We start from the raw sequence: 16120 nt of genomic DNA on the forward strand, positions 1-16120 counted from the left end.
AAAAGCTTACTACCTTGAAACTAAAGCAGAACAACGATGAAGGCCTCATGGAGCTGCTGCACGCCTCTCGTTTTGCAAGGATAATCAGGGCCTTACTTCGAAGCTTGGGCTCACGTTGACTTTCACTTTAGGTATAGAGCAGAGCAGGGTGAGCTTCCAACAAGGAACTGGAAACCCAAGGTTTCTTAGGAGAAACCTCATTTTCTTCTCAGAACCATGCCGGCAGTGTGGAAAACCCCGGCCACAACACTGCTTTTCAGGTAGCTTCGAGGCCGCATGAACGGAGCTTTCATAATGGGAAAAGAAGCCTTATGCCATCAGTCTCCAATTTCTAGCTTGACACGCAGCATACACGCAGGACCAGAGCTTACTGTCTCTACGCAGTGTTCTGGTACCGAAACGGTTGCTTAAGCAAAGTCCCTAGGAGTCTTGGAAAGCTTACTACCGTGAAACTAAAGCAGAACAGCGATGAAGGCCTCATGGAGCTGCTGCACGCCTCCAGTTTTGCCAGCATAATCAGGGCCTTACTTCGAGGCTAGTGCTCACATTGACTTTCACGTTTGGTATAGAGCAGAGCAGGGTGAGCTTCCAACTAGAAACTGGAAGCACAAGGTTTCTTTCGAGAAAACTCATTTTCTTCTATGTGCCATGCCGGCTGTAAGTAAAAGCACGGTAACAACAGTGCTTTTCAGGGAGCTTCGAGGCCGCATGAATGGAGCTTTCAAGACGGGAAAACAAGCCTTGTGCCATCAGTCTCTAATTTCTAGGTTGACACGCAGCATACACGCAGGAGCAGAGCTTCCTGGTTCTACGCAGTGTTCTGGTACTGAAACGGGTGCTGAAGCAAGTCCTCTAGGAGTGTTGAAAAGCTTACTACCTTGAAACTAAAGCAGAACAACGATGAAGGCCTCATGGAGCTGCTGCACGCCTCCAGTTTTGCCAGCATAATCAGGGCCTTACTTCGAGGCTAGTGCTCACATTGACTTTCACGTTTGGTATAGAGCAGAGCAGGGTGAGCTTCCAACTAGGAACTGGAAGCACAAGGTTTCTTTCGAGAAAACTCCTTTTCTTCTATGAACCATGCCGGCTGTAAGTAAAAGCACGGTAACAACAGTGCTTTTCAGGTAGCTTCGGGGCCGCATCAACGGATCTTTCATAATGGGAAAACTAGCCTTGTGCCATCAGTCTCTACTTTCAGGGTTGACACGCAGCATACACGCAGGAGCAGAGCTTCCTGGTTCTACGCAGTGTTCTGGTACTGAAACGGGTGCTGAAGCAAGGCCCCTAGGAGTGTTGAAAAGCTTACTACCTTGAAACTAAAGCAGAACAACGATGAAGGCCTCATGGAGCTGCTGCACGCCTCTCGTTTTGCAAGGATAATCAGGGCCTTACTTCGAAGCTTGGGCTCACGTTGACTTTCACTTTAGGTATAGAGCAGAGCAGGGTGAGCTTCCAACAAGGAACTGGAAACCCAAGGTTTCTTAGGAGAAACCTCATTTTCTTCTCAGAACCATGCCGGCAGTGTGGAAAACCACGGCCACAACACTGCTTTTCAGGTAGCTTCGAGGCCGCATGAACGGAGCTTTCATAATGGGAAAAGAAGCCTTATGCCATCAGTCTCCAATTTCTAGGTTGACACGCAGCATACACGCAGGACCAGAGCTTACTGTCTCTACGCAGTGTTCTGGTACCGAAACGGTTGCAGAAGCAAAGTCCCTAGGAGTCTTGGAAAGCTTACTACCGTGAAACTAAAGCAGAACAGCGATGAAGGCCTCATGGAGCTGCTGCACGCCTCCAGTTTTGCCAGCATAATCAGGGCCTTACTTCGAGGCTAGTGCTCACATTGACTTTCACGTTTGGTATAGAGCAGAGCAGGGTGAGCTTCCAACTAGGAACTGGAAGCACAAGGTTTCTTTCGAGAAAACTCATTTTCTTCTATGTGCCATGCCGGCTGTAAGTAAAAGCACGGTAACAACAGTGCTTTTCAGGGAGCTTCGAGGCCGCATGAATGGAGCTTTCAAGACGGGAAAACAAGCCTTGTGCCATCAGTCTCTAATTTCTAGGTTGACACGCAGCATACACGCAGGAGCAGAGCTTCCTGGTTCTACGCAGTGTTCTGGTACTGAAACGGGTGCTGAAGCAAGTCCTCTAGGAGTGTTGAAAAGCTTACTACCTTGAAACTAAAGCAGAACAACGATGAAGGCCTCATGGAGCTGCTGCACGCCTCCAGTTTTGCCAGCATAATCAGGGCCTTACTTCGAGGCTAGTGCTCACATTGACTTTCACGTTTGGTATAGAGCAGAGCAGGGTGAGCTTCCAACTAGGAACTGGAAGCACAAGGTTCCTTTCGAGAAAACTCATTTTCTTCTATGAACCATGCCGGCTGTAAGTGAAACCACGGTAACAACAGTGCTTTTCATGTAGCTTCGGGGCCGCATCAACGGAGCTTTCATAATGGGAAAACTAGCCTTGTGCCATCAGTCTCTACTTTCTAGGTTGACACGCAGCATACACGCAGGAGCAGAGCTTCCTGGTTCTACGCAGTGTTCTGGTACTGAAACGGTGCTGAAGCAAGGCCCCTAGGAGTGTTGAAAAGCTTACTACCTTGAAACTAAAGCAGAACAACGATGAAGGCCTCATGGAGCTGCTGCACGCCTCTCGTTTTGCAAGGATAATCAGGGCCTTACTTCGAAGCTTGGGCTCACGTTGACTTTCACTTTAGGTATAGAGCAGAGCAGGGTGAGCTTCCAACAGGGAACTGGAAACCCAAGGTTTCTTAGGAGAAACATCATTTTCTTCTCAGAACCATGCCGGCAGTGTGGAAAACCCCGGCCACAACACTGCTTTTCAGGTAGCTTCGAGGCCGCATGAACGGAGCTTTCATAATGGGAAAAGAAGCCTTATGCCATCAGTCTCCAATTTCTAGGTTGACACGCAGCATACACGCAGGACCAGAGCTTACTGTCTCTACGCAGTGTTCTGGTACCGAAACGGTTGCTTAAGCAAAGTCCCTAGGAGTCTTGGAAAGCTTACTACCGTGAAACTAAAGCAGAACAGCGATGAAGGCCTCATGGAGCTGCTGCACGCCTCCCGTTTTGCCAGCATAATCAGGGCCTTACTTCGAGGCTAGTGCTCACATTGACTTTCACGTTTGGTATAGAGCAGAGCAGGGTGAGCTTCCAACTAGGAACTGGAAGCACAAGGTTTCTTTCGAGAAAACTCATTTTCTTCTATGAACCATGCCGGCTGTAAGTAAAAGCACGGTAACAACAGTGCTTTGCAGGAAGCTTCGAGGCCGCATGAATGGAGCTTTCAAAACGGGAAAACAAGCCTTGTGCCATCAGTCTCTAATTTCTAGGTTGACACGCAGCATACACGCAGGAGCAGAGCTTCCTGGTTCTACGCAGTGTTCTGGTACTGAAACGGGTGCTGAAGCAAGTCCGCTAGGAGTGTTGAAAAGCTTACTACCTTGAAACTAAAGCAGAACAGTGATGAAGGCCTCATGGAGCTGCTGCACGCTTCCCGTTTTGCCAGCATAATCATGGCCTTATTCGAGGCTAGTGCTCACTTTGACTTTCACGTTTGCTATAGAGCAGAGCAGGGTGAGCTTCCAACTAGGAACTGGAAGCACAAGATTTCTTTCGAGAAAACTCATTTTCTTCTATGAACCATGCCGGCTGTAAGTAAAAGCACAGTAACAACAGTGCTTTTCAGGTAGCTTCGGGGCCGCATCAACGGAGCTTTCATAATGGGAAAACTAGCCTTGTGCCATCAGTCTCTACTTTCTAGGTTGACACGCAGCATACACGCAGGAGCAGAGCTTCCTGGTTCTACGCAGTGTTCTGGTACTGAAACGGGTGCTGAAGCAAGTCCTCTAGGAGTGTTGAAAAGCTTACTACCTTGAAACTAAATCAGAACAACGATGAAGGCCTCATGGAGCTGCTGCACGCCTCTCGTTTTGCAAGGATAATCAGGGCCTTACTTCGAAGCTTGGGCTCACGTTGACTTTCACTTTAGGTATAGCGCAGAGCAGGCTGAGCTTCCAACAAGGAACTGGAAACCCAAGGTTTCTTAGGAGAAAACTCATTTTCTTCTCAGAACCATGCCGGCAGTGAGGAAAACCCCGGCAACAACAATGCTTTTCAGGTAGCTTCGAGGCCGCATGAACGGAGCTTTCATAATGGAAAAAGAAGCCTTATGCCATCAGTCTCCAATTTCTAGGTTGACACGCAGCATACACGCAGGACCAGAGCTTACTGTCTCTACGCAGTGTTCTGGTACCGAAACTGTTGCTTAAGCAAAGTCCCTAGGAGTCTTGGAAAGCTTACTACCGTGAAACTAAAGCAGAACAGCGATGAAGGCCTCAGGGAGCTGCTGCACGCCTCCCGTTTTGCCAGCATAATCAGGGCCTTACTTCGAGGCTAGTGCTCACATTGACTTTCACGTTTGGTATAGAGCAGAGCAGGGTGAGCTTCCAACTAGGAACTGGAAGCACAAGGTTTCTTTCGAGAAAACTCATTTTCTTCTATGAACCATGCCGGCTGTAAGTAAAAGCACAGTAACAACAGTGCTTTTCAGGGAGCTTCGGGGCCGCATCAACGGAGCTTTCATAATGGGAAAACTAGCCTTGTGCCATCAGTCTCTACTTTCAGGGTTGACACGCAGCATACACGCAGGAGCAGAGCTTCCTGGTTCTACGCAGTGTTCTGGTACTGAAACGGGTGCTGAAGCAAGTCCGCTAGGAGTGTTGAAAAGCTACTACCTTGAAACTAAAGCAGAACAACGATGAAGGCCTCATGGAGCTGCTGCACGCCTCTCGTTTTGCAAGGATAATCAGGGCCTTACTTCGAAGCTTGGGCTCACGTTGACTTTCACTTTAGGTATAGCGCAGAGCAGGCTGAGCTTCCAACAAGGAACTGGAAACCCAAGGTTTCTTAGGAGAAAACTCATTTTCTTCTCAGAACCATGCCGGCAGTGAGGAAAACCCCGGCAACAACAATGCTTTTCAGGTAGCTTCGAGGCCGCATGAACGGAGCTTTCATAATGGGAAAAGAAGCCTTATGCCATCAGTCTCCAATTTCTAGGTTGACACGCAGCATACACGCAGGACCAGAGCTTACTGTCTCTACGCAGTGTTCTGGTACCGAAACGGTTGCTTCAGCAAAGTCCCTAGGAGTCTTGGAAAGCTTACTACCGTGAAACTAAAGCAGAACAGCGATGAAGGCCTCATGGAGCTGCTGCACGCCTCCCGTTTTGCCAGCATAATCAGGGCCTTACTTCGAGGCTACTGCTCACATTTACTTTCACGATGGTATAGAGCAGAGCAGGGTGAGCTACCAACTAGGAACTGGAAGCACAAGGTTTCTTTCGAGAAAACTCATTTTCTTCTATGAACCATGCCGGCTGTAAGTAAAAGCACGGTAACAACAGTGCTTTTCAGGTAGCTTCGGGGCCGCATCAACGGAGCTTTCATAATGGGAAAACTAGCCTTGTGCCATCAGTCTCTACTTTCTAGGTTGACACGCAGCATACACGCAGGAGCAGAGCTTCCTGGTTCTACGCAGTGTTCTGGTACTGAAACGGGTGCTGAAGCAAGTCCTCTAGGAGTGTTGAAAAGCTTACTACCTTGAAACTAAAGCAGAACAACGATGAAGGCCTCATGGAGCTGCTGCACGCCTCCAGTTTTGCCAGCATAATCAGGGCCTTACTTCGAGGCTAGTGCTCACATTGACTTTCACGTTTGGTATAGAGCAGAGCAGGGTGAGCTTCCAACTAGGAACTGGAAGCACAAGGTTTCTTTCGAGAAAACTCATTTTCTTCTATGAACCATGCCGGCTGTAAGTAAAAGCACGGTAACAACAGTGCTTTTCAGGTAGCTTCGGGGCCGCATCAACGGATCTTTCATAATGGGAAAACTAGCCTTGTGCCATCAGTCTCTATTTTCTAGGTTGACACGCAGCATACACGCAGCAGCAGAGCTTCCTGGTTCTACGCAGTGTTCTGGTACTGAAACGGGTGCTGAAGCAAGGCCCCTAGGAGTGTTGAAAAGCTTACTACCTTGAAACTAAAGCAGTACAACGATGAAGGCCTCATGGAGCTGCTGCACGCCTCTCGTTTTGCAAGGATAATCAGGGCCTTACTTCGAAGCTTGGGCTCACGTTGACTTTCACTTTAGGTATAGAGCAGAGCAGGGTGAGCTTCCAACAAGGAACTGGAAACCCAAGGTTTCTTAGGAGAAACCTCATTTTCTTCTCAGAACCATGCCGGCAGTGAGGAAAACCCCGGCAACAACAATGCTTTTCAGGTAGCTTCGAGGACACATGAACGGAGCTTTCATAATGGGAAAAGAAGCCTTATGCCATCAGTCTCCAATTTCTAGGTTGACACGCAGCATACACGCAGGACCAGAGCTTACTGTCTCTACGCAGTGTTCTGGTACCGAAACGGTTGCTTAAGCAAAGTCCCTAGGAACGTTGGAAAGCTTACTACCGTGAAACTAAAGCAGAACAGCGATGAAGGCCTCATGGAGCTGCTGCACGCCTCCAGTTTTGCCAGCATAATCAGGGCCTTACTTCGAGGCTAGTGCTCACATTGACTTTCACGTTTGGTATAGAGCAGAGCAGGGTGAGCTTCCAACTAAGAACTGGAAGCACAAGGTTTCTTTCGAGAAAACTCATTTTCTTCTATGAACCATGCCGGCTGTAAGTAAAAGCACGGTAACAACAGTGCTTTTCAGGTAGCTTCGGGGCCGCATCAACGGATCTTTCATAATGGGAAAACTAGCCTTGTGCCATCAGTCTCTACTTTCTAGGTTGACACGCAGCATACACGCAGGAGCAGAGCTACCTGGTTCTACGCAGTGTTCTGGTACTGAAACGGGTGCTGAAGCAAGGCCCCTAGGAGTGTTGAAAAGCTTACTACCTTGAAACTAAAGCAGAACAGCGATGAAGGCCTCAGGGAGCTGCTGCACGCCTCCCGTTTTGCCAGCATAATCAGGGCCTTACTTCGAGGCTAGTGCTCACATTGATTTCACGATTGGTATAGAGCAGAGCAGGGTGAGCTTCCAACTAGGAACTGGAAGCACAAGGTTTCTTTCGAGAAAACTCATTTTCTTCTATGAGCCATGCCGGCTGTAAGTAAAAGCACGGTAACAACAGTGCTTTTCAGGTAGCTTCGGGGCCGCATCAACGGATCTTTCATAATGGGAAAACTAGCCTTGTGCCATCAGTCTCTACTTTCTAGGTTGACACGCAGCATACACGGAGGACCAGAGCTTACTGTCTCTACGCAGTGTTGTGGTACCGAAACGGTTGCTTAAGCAAAGTCCCTAGGAGTCTTGGAAATCTTACTACCGTGAAACTAAAGCAGAACAGCGATGAAGGCCTCATGGAGCTGCTGCACGCCTCCCGTTTTGCCAGCATAATCAGGGCCTTAGTTCGAGGCTAGTGCTCACATTGACTTTCACGTTTGGTATAGAGCAGAGCAGGGTGAGCTTCCAACTAGGAACTGGAAGCACAAGGTTTCTTTCGAGAAAACTCATTTTCTTCTATGAACCATGCCGGCTGTAAGTAAAAGCACGGTAACAACAGTGCTTTTCAGGGAGCTTCGAGGCCGCATGAATGGAGCTTTCAAAACGGGAAAACAAGCCTTGTGCCATCAGTCTCTAATTTCTAGGTTGACACGCAGCATACACGCAGGAGCAGAGCTTCCTGGTTCTACGCAGTGTTCTGGTACTGAAACGGGTGCTGAAGCAAGTCCTCTAGGAGTGTTGAAAAGCTTACTACCTTGAAACTAAAGCAGAACAACGATGAAGGCCTCATGGAGCTGCTGCACGCCTCCAGTTTTGCCAGCATAATCAGGGCCTTACTTCGAGGCTAGTGCTCACATTGACTTTCACGTTTGGTATAGAGCAGAGCAGGGTGAGCTTCCAACTAAGAACTGGAAGCACAAGGTTTCTTTCGAGAAAACTCATTTTCTTCTATGAACCATGCCGGCTGTAAGTAAAAGCACGGTAACAACAGTGCTTTTCAGGTAGCTTCGGGGCCGCATCAACGGATCTTTCATAATGGGAAAACTAGCCTTGTGCCATCAGTCTCTACTTTCTAGGTTGACACGCAGCATACACGCAGGAGCAGAGCTTCCTGGTTCTACGCAGTGTTCTGGTACTGAAACGGTGCTGAAGCAATTCCGCTAGGAGTGTTGAAAACCTTACTACCTTGAAACTAAAGCAGAACAACGATGAAGGTCTCATGGAGCTGCTGCACGCCTCTCGTTTTGCAAGGATAATCAGGGCCTTACTTCGAAGCTTGGGCTCACGTTGACTTTCACTTTAGGTATAGAGCAGAGCAGGGTGAGCTTCCAACAAGGAACTGGAAACCCAAGGTTTCTTAGGAGAAACCTCATTTTCTTCTCAGAACGATGCCGGCAGTGAGGAAAACCCCGGCAACAACAATGCTTTTCAGGTAGCTTGGAGGCCGCATGAACGGAGCTTTCATAATGGGAAAAGAAGCCTTATGCCATCAGTCTCCAATTTCTAGGTTGACACGCAGCATACACGCAGGACCAGAGCTTACTGTCTCTACGCAGTGTTCTGGTACCGAAACGGTTGCTTAAGCAAAGTCCCTAGGAGTCTTGGAAAGCTTACTACCGTGAAACTAAAGCAGAACAGCGATGAAGGCCTCAGGGAGCTGCTGCACGCCTCCCGTTTTGCCAGCATAATCAGGGCCTTACTTCGAGGCTAGTGCTCACATTGACTTTCACGTTTGGTATAGAGCAGAGCAGGGTGAGCTTCCAACTAGGAACTGGAAGCACAAGGTTTCTTTCGAGAAAACTCCTTTTCTTCTATGAACCATGCCGGCTGTAAGTAAAAGCACGGTAACAACAGTGCTTTTCAGGTAGCTTCGGGGCCGCATCAACGGAGCTTTCATAATGGGAAAACTAGCCTTGTGCCATCAGTCTCTACTTTCTAGGTTGACACGCAGCATACACGCAGGAGCAGAGCTTCCTGGTTCTACGCAGTGTTCTGGTACTGAAACGGGTGCTGAAGCAAGTCCTCTAGGAGTGTTGAAAAGCTTACTACCTTGAAACTAAAGCAGAACAACGATGAAGGCCTCATGGAGCTGCTGCACGCCTCTCGTTTTGCAAGGATAATCAGGGCCTTACTTCGAAGCTTGGGCTCACGTTGACTTTCACTTTAGGTATAGCGCAGAGCAGGCTGAGCTTCCAACAAGGAACTGGAAACCCAAGGTTTCTTAGGAGAAAACTCATTTTCTTCTCAGAACCATGCCGGCAGTGAGGAAAACCCCGGCAACAACAATGCTTTTCAGGTAACTTCGAGGCCGCATGAACGGAGCTTTCATAATGGAAAAAGAAGCCTTATGCCATCAGTCTCCAATTTCTAGGTTGACACGCAGCATACACACAGGACCAGAGCTTACTGTCTCTACGCAGTGTTCTGGTACCGAAACGGTTGCTTAAGCAAAGTCCCTAGGAGTCTGGAGAGCTTACTACCGTGAAACTAAAGCAGAACAGCGATGAAGGCCTCATGGAGCTGCTGCACGCCTCCCGTTTTGCCAGGATAATCAGGGCCTTACTTCGAGGCTAGTGCTCACATTGACTTTCACGTTTGGTATAGAGCAGAGCAGGGTGAGCTTCCAACTAGGAACTGGAAGCACAAGGTTTCTTTCGAGAAAACTCATTTTCTTCTATGTGCCATGCCGGCTGTAAGTAAAAGCACGGTAACAACAGTGCTTTTCAGGGAGCTTCGAGGCCGCATGAATGGAGCTTTCAAGACGGGAAAACAAGCCTTGTGCCATCAGTCTCTAATTTCTAGGTTGACACGCAGCATACACGCAGGAGCAGAGCTTCCTGGTTCTACGCAGTGTTCTGGTACTGAAACGGGTGCTGAAGCAAGTCCGCTAGGAGTGTTGAAAAGCTACTACCTTGAAACTAAAGCAGAACAACGATGAAGGCCTCATGGAGCTGCTGCACGCCTCTCGTTTTGCAAGGATAATCAGGGCCTTACTTCGAAGCTTGGGCTCACGTTGACTTTCACTTTAGGTATAGCGCAGAGCAGGGTGAGCTTCCAACAAGGAACTGGAAACCCAAGGTTTCTTAGGAGAAAACTCATTTTCTTCTCAGAACCATGCCGGCAGTGAGGAAAACCCCGGCAACAACAATGCTTTTCAGGTAGCTTCGAGGCCGCATGAACGGAGCTTTCATAATGGGAAAAGAAGCCTTATGCCATCAGTCTCCAATTTCTAGGTTGACACGCAGCATACACGCAGGACCAGAGCTTACTGTCTCTACGCAGTGTTCTGGTACCGAAACGGTTGCTTAAGCAAAGTCCCTAGGAGTCTTGGAAAGCTTACTACCGTGAAACTAAAGCAGAACAGCGATGAAGGCCTCAGGGAGCTGCTGCACGCCTCCCGTTTTGCCAGCATAATCAGGGCCTTACTTCGAGGCTAGTGCTCACATTTACTTTCACGATGGTATAGAGCAGAGCAGGGTGAGCTACCAACTAGGAAATGGAAGCACAAGGTTTCTTTCGAGAAAACTCATTTTCTTCTATGAACCATGCCGGCTGTAAGTAAAAGCACGGTAACAACAGTGCTTTTCAGGTAACTTCGGGGCCGCATCAACAGAGCTTTCATAATGGGAAAACTAGCCTTGTGCCATCAGTCTCTACTTTCTAGGTTGACACGCAGCATACACGCAGGAGCAGAGCTTCCTGGTTCTACGCAGTGTTCTGGTACTGAAACGGGTGCTGAAGCAAGGCCCCTAGGAGTGTTGAAAAGCTTACTACCTTGAAACTAAAGCAGAACAACGATGAAGGCCTCATGGAGCTGCTGCACGCCTCTCGTTTTGCAAGGATAATCAGGGCCTTACTTCGAAGCTTGGGCTCACGTTGACTTTCACTTTAGGTATAGAGCAGAGCAGGGTGAGCTTCCAACAAGGAACTGGAAACCCAAGGTTTCTTAGGAGAAACCTCATTTTCTTCTCAGAACCATGCCGGCAGTGTGGAAAACCCCGGCCACAACACTGCTTTTCAGGTAGCTTCGAGGCCGCATGAACGGAGCATTCATAATGGGAAAAGAAGCCTTATGCCATCAGTCTCCAATTTCTAGGTTGACACGCAGCATACACGCAGGACCAGAGCTTACTGTCTCTACGCAGTGTTCTGGTACCGAAACGGTTGCTTAAGCAAAGTCCCTAGGAGTCTTGGAAAGCTTACTACCGTGAAACTAAAGCAGAACAGCGATGAAGGCCTCATGGAGCTGCTGCACGCCTCCAGTTTTGCCAGCATAATCAGGGCCTTACTTCGAGGCTAGTGCTCACATTGACTTTCACGTTTGGTATAGAGCAGAGCAGGGTGAGCTTCCAACTAAGAACTGGAAGCACAAGGTTTCTTTCGAGAAAACTCATTTTCTTCTATGAACCATGCCGGCTGTAAGTAAAATCACGGTAACAACAGTGCTTTTCAGGTAGCTTCGGGGCCGCATCAACGGATCTTTCATAATGGGAAAACTAGCCTTGTGCCATCAGTCTCTACTTTCTAGGTTGACACGCAGCATACACGCAGGAGCAGAGCTTCCTGGTTCTACGCAGTGTTCTGGTACTGAAACGGGTGCTGAAGCAATTCCGCTAGGAGTGTTGAAAACCTTACTACCTTGAAACTAAAGCAGAACAACGATGAAGGCCTCATGGAGCTGCTGCACGCCTCTCGTTTTGCAAGGATAATCAGGGCCTTACTTCGAAGCTTGGGCTCACGTTGACTTTCACTTTAGGTATAGAGCAGAGCAGGGTGAGCTTCCAACAAGGAACTGGAAACCCAAGGTTTCTTAGGAGAAACCTCATTTTCTTCTCAGAACGATGCCGGCAGTGAGGAAAACCCCGGCAACAACAATGCTTTTCAGGTAGCTTGGAGGCCGCATGAACGGAGCTTTCATAATGGGAAAAGAAGCCTTATGAAATCAGTCTCCAATTTCTAGGTTGACACGCAGCATACACGCAGGACCAGAGCTTACTGTCTCTACGCAGTGTTCTGGTACCGAAACGGTTGCTTAAGCAAAGTCCCTAGGAGTCTTGGAAAGCTTACTACCGTGAAACTAAAGCAGAACAGCGATGAAGGCCTCAGGGAGCTGCTGCACGCCTCCCGTTTTGCCAGCATAATCAGGGCCTTACTTCGAGGCTAGTGCTCACATTGACTTTTACGTTTGGTATAGAGCAGAGCAGGGTGAGCTTCCAACTAGGAACTGGAAGCACAAGGTTTCTTTCGAGAAAACTCATTTTCTTCTATGAACCATGCCGGCTGTAAGTAAAAGCACGGTAACAACAGTGCTTTTCAGGTAGCTTCGGGGCCGCATCAACGGAGCTTTCATAATGGGAAAACTAGCCTTGTGCCATCAGTCTCTACTTTCTAGGTTGACACGCAGCATACACGCAGGAGCAGAGCTTCCTGGTTCTACGCAGTGTTCTGGTACTGAAACGGGTGCTGAAGCAAGTCCTCTAGGAGTATTGAAAAGCTTACTACCTTGAAACTAAAGCAGAACAACGATGAAGGCCTCATGGAGCTGCTGCACGCCTCTCGTTTTGCAAGGATAATCAGGGCCTTACTTCGAAGCTTGGGCTCACGTTGACTTTCACTTTAGGTATAGCGCAGAGCAGGCTGAGCTTCCAACAAGGAACTGGAAACCCAAGGTTTCTTAGGAGAAAACTCATTTTCTTCTCAGAACCATGCCGGCAGTGAGGAAAACCCCGGCAACAACAATGCTTTTCAGGTAGCTTCGAGGCCGCATGAACGGAGCTTTCATAATGGAAAAAGAAGCCTTATGCCATCAGTCTCCAATTTCTAGGTTGACACGCAGCATACACGCAGGACCAGAGCTTACTGTCTCTACGCAGTGTTCTGGTACCGAAACGGTTGCTTCAGCAAAGTCCCTAGGAACGTTGGAAAGCTTACTACCGTGAAACTAAAGCAGAACAGCGATGAAGGCCTCATGGAGCTGCTGCACGCCTCCCGTTTTGCCAGCATAATCAGGGCCTTACTTCGAGGCTAGTGCTCACATTGACTTTCACGTTTGGTATAGAGCAGAGCAGGGTGAGCTTCCAACTAGGAACTGGAAGCACAAGGTTTCTTTCGAGAAAACTCATTTTCTTCTATGTGCCATGCCGGCTGTAAGTAAAAGCACGGTAACAACAGTGCTTTGCAGGAAGCTTCGAGGCAGCATGAATGGAGCTTTCAAAACGGGAAAACAAGCCTTGGGCCATCAGTCTCTAATTTCTAGGTTGACACGCAGCATACACGCAGGAGCAGAGCTTCCTGGTTCTACGCAGTGTTCTGGTACTGAAACGGGTGCTGAAGCAAGGCCCCTAGGAGTGTTGAAAAGCTTACTACCTTGAAACTAAAGCAGAACAACGATGAAGGCCTCATGGAGCTGCTGCACGCCTCTCGTTTTGCAAGGATAATCAGGGCCTTACTTCGAAGCTTGGGCTCACGTTGACTTTCACTTTAGGTATAGCGCAGAGCAGGGTGAGCTTCCAACAAGGAACTGGAAACCCAAGGTTTCTTAGGAGAAAACTCATTTTCTTCTCAGAACCATGCCGGCAGTGAGGAAAACCCCGGCAACAACAATGCTTTTCAGGTAGCTTCGAGGCCGCATGAACGGAGCTTTCATAATGGGAAAAGAAGCCTTATGCCATCAGTCTCCAATTTCTAGGTTGACACGCAGCATACACGCAGGACCAGAGCTTACTGTCTCTACGCAGTGTTCTGGTACCGAAACGGTTGCTTAAGCAAAGTCCCTAGGAGTCTTGGAAAGCTTACTACCGTGAAACTAAAGCAGAACAGCGATGAAGGCCTCAGGGAGCTGCTGCACGCCTCCCGCTTTGCCAGCATAATCAGGGCCTTACTTCGAGGCTAGTGCTCACATTGACTTTCGCGTTTGGTATAGAGCAGAGCAGGGTGAGCTTCCAACTAGGAACTGGAAGCACAAGGTTTCTTTCGAGAAAACTCATTTTCTTCTATGAACCATGCCGGCTGTAAGTAAAAGCACGGTAACAACAGTGCTTTTCAGGGAGCTTCGGGGCCGCATCAAGGGAGCTTTCATCATGGGAAAACTAGCCTTGTGACATCAGTCTCTAATTTCTAGGTTGACACGCAGCATACACGCAGGAGCAGAGCTTCCTGGTTCTACGCAGTGTTCTGGTACTGAAACGGGTGCTGAAGCAAGGCCCCTAGGAGTGTTGAAAAGCTTACTACCTTGAAACTAAAGCAGAACAACGATGAAGGCCTCATGGAGCTCCTGCACGCCTCTCGTTTTGCAAGGATAATCAGGGCCTTACTTCGAAGCATGGGCTCACGTTGACTTTCACTTTAGGTATAGCGCAGAGCAGGTTGAGCTTCCAACAAGGAACTGGAAACCCAAGGTTTCTTAGGAGAAAACTCATTTTCTTCTCAGAACCATGCCGGCAGTGAGGAAAACCCCGGCAACAACAATGCTTTTCAGGTAGCTTCGAGGCCGCATGAACGGAGCTTTCATAATGGGAAAAGAAGCCTTATGCCATCAGTCTCCAATTTCTAGGTTGACACGCAGCATACACGCAGGACCAGAGCTTACTGTCTCTACGCAGTGTTCTGGTACCGAAACGGTTGCCTAAGCAAAGTCCCTAGGAACGTTGGAAAGCTTACTACCGTGAAACTAAAGCAGAACAGCGATGAAGGCCTCAGGGAGCTGCTGCACGCCTCCCGTTTTGCCAGCATAATCAGGGCCTTACTTCGAGGCTAGTGCTCACATTGACTTTCACGTTTGGTATAGAGCAGAGCATGGTGAGGTTCCAAGTAGGAACTGGAAGCACAAGGTTTCTTTCGAGAAAACTCATTTTCTTCTATGTGCCATGCCGGCTGTAAGTAAAAGCACGGTAACAACAGTGCTTTGCAGGAAGCTTCGAGGCAGCATGAATGGAGCTTTCAAAATGGGAAAACAAGCCTTGTGCCATCAGTCTCTACTTTCTAGGTTGACACGCAGCATACACGCAGGAGCAGAGCTTACTGTCTCTACGCAGTGTTCTGGTACCGAAACGGTTGCTTAAGCAAAGTCCCTAGGAGTCTTGGAAAGCTTACTACCGTGAAACTAAAGCAGAACAGCGATGAAGGCCTCAGGGAGCTGCTGCACGCCTCCCGTTTTGCCAGCATAATCAGGGCCTTACTTCGAGGCTAGTGCTCACATTGACTTTCACGTTTGGTATAGAGCAGAGCAGGGTGAGCTTCCAACTAGGAACTGGAAGCACAAGGTTTCTTTCGAGAAAACTCATTTTCTTCTATGAGCCATGCCGGCTGTAAGTAAAAGCACGGTAACAACAGTGCTTTTCAGGGAGCTTCGGGGCCGCATCAACGGAGCTTTCATCATGGGAAAACTAGCCTTGTGCCATCAGTCTCTAATTTCTAGGTTGACACGCAGCATACACGCAGGAGCAGAGCTTCCTGGTTCTACGCAGTGTTCTGGTACTGAAACGGGTGCTGAAGCAAGGCCCCTAGGAGTGTTGAAAAGCTTACTACCTTGAAACTAAAGCAGAACAACGATGAAGGCCTCATGGAGCTGCTGCACGCCTCTCGTTTTGCAAGGATAATCAGGGCCTTACTTCGAAGCTTGGGCTCACGTTGACTTTCACTTTAGGTATAGCGCAGAGCAGGGTGAGCTTCCAACAAGGAACTGGAAACCCAAGGTTTCTTAGGAGAAAACTCATTTTCTTCTCAGAACCATGCCGGCAGTGAGGAAAACCCCGGCAACAACAATGCTTTTCAGGTAGCTTCGAGGCCGCATGAACGGAGCTTTCATAATGGGAAAAGAAGCCTTATGCCATCAGTCTCCAATTTCTAGGTTGACACGCAGCATACACGCAGGACCAGAGCTTACTGTCTCTACGCAGTGTTATGGTACCGAAACGGTTGCTTCAGCAAAGTCCCTAGGAGTCTTGGAAAGCTTACTACCGTGAAACTAAAGCAGAACAGCGATGAAGGCCTCATGGAGCTGCTGCACGCCTCCCGTTTTGCCAGCATAATCAGGGCCTTACTTCGAGGCTAGTGCTCACATTTACTTTCACGATGGTATAGAGCAGAGCA

Source organism: Eubalaena glacialis, chromosome 16 (assembly GCF_028564815.1).
Source record: "Eubalaena glacialis isolate mEubGla1 chromosome 16, mEubGla1.1.hap2.+ XY, whole genome shotgun sequence".
NCBI classification, from domain to species: Eukaryota; Metazoa; Chordata; class Mammalia; order Artiodactyla; family Balaenidae; genus Eubalaena; species Eubalaena glacialis.